Raw genomic sequence first — 1,459 nt, forward strand, 5'->3', positions numbered from 1 at the left:
GTATGTTTGGTTAGAGAGGCTGAGATTTAACTCAGAAGACCGAGTCTTCACCTTATTCTCCTTGAGCTAAGGTCACTTAGACCTCGCCCAATCAGTTGTGGTAAGTCTCCAAGGTAGACTTCTAAAACCTTCACAGACTCGTTCTTTGGCCTTTCACAATTGACTGCTAGAAGCTTAGAACATGGGCCTAACTGTATGTAAGATCATATTCTTCAAGTATAATAAGTCTTCGGTTCACTCAGAACAAATTCTTCGATAATGCTCAATCACTTTGGCTCTTGGGTGTTTGAGTTTCCTCACTTAGGATTCTCTCAAATGCTTCGGAGGTTGGGTTGCTCTAGAATGACACTTGTCATGCAATAACTCGGAGCAGCCAACCAAATTATGGTGGGAGGGGGCTATTTATAGCTAGGGTAGCAACTCAAGGTGATATGACTGAAATGACCTTGGGCCATCAGCCAACTGACACGTGTCCTAGTGGGCTACAAGTAGAGCTGACTCAACCACTCGGAAGAGATTTCCAATGTCTTCACTCGAAGAAATAGGTTTGGGTTGAGCATCACGTCGAACTCATTCTTTGTTCACCTTGACCCCACTTAATAGTATGCTGGTTCATATGACTCAAATAAGAAGAAAATGAAACTACCAAAAAGACTAAGTCTTTGTGTTCCAAGTCTTCAAGCTAAGTCTTTGCAGGACACCGAAGTATTCAATGTCTTCGGACATTTTTAGGGGTCGTCTACGATGGTTAAACCAAATCTCCAGGGATTTTCTCTTGTGTTATCATGTGTAAACTCACAAACACAATAGTCCTTTAACCAAGTTTGTCCTCATTACACCAAAACCACAAAGGGGGCAGTAGATGCACTTACACAGTGGTGCGGGCTCCTCGCTCATTGGCTCTGAGTCGCTGCCCTCCGGAGAGCCCGGCAGGCCTGCCAGGTGGCCGCAAAGCCAGAGTGCTCCTTCCTCTGTCCGCTGAAGAGGCCGTCCCACAACGCTTTTCGAGGCCATGGCAGGTGTAGTGCAGAGAGCAGATCGGAGAGCGAAGGTGGGATGCGCCTCTTGCGGGCCCTGACCACGTTTAAATAGCGAGTGGATGGACACCAGGCCAAGCGGCGAGGTGTTTAATGCCGGCCAATAGACAGAAGGACGGGTGGTCTCGCATGCGGGCATTGAAGTAGGTTGCTCGGCAATCGCACATGTTTAATGCGGGGAGGCAGACAGATGGGTGGCATTTGAATGTGGAGTAAGGGCTCATGCACCGATACATGGCGCATGCGGCGCTCTCGGCCGACGTGCCGCTTCAATGTCGGCTCTAGTGAGAGGTCGCATCCGCTCTGGGCTGGCATGAATACGACGTCGACACTCTAGAGAGGACCATTTCGGGCAGGAAAGGCACGTGCAATGAAGAGGTCTTTAGGTGGGTCCGGGTTGTCGAAAGCGTGTGTGGCAGCGG

This window comes from Triticum dicoccoides, chromosome 4B, assembly GCF_002162155.2.
Source record: "Triticum dicoccoides isolate Atlit2015 ecotype Zavitan chromosome 4B, WEW_v2.0, whole genome shotgun sequence".
Classification (NCBI taxonomy): Eukaryota; Viridiplantae; Streptophyta; class Magnoliopsida; order Poales; family Poaceae; genus Triticum; species Triticum dicoccoides.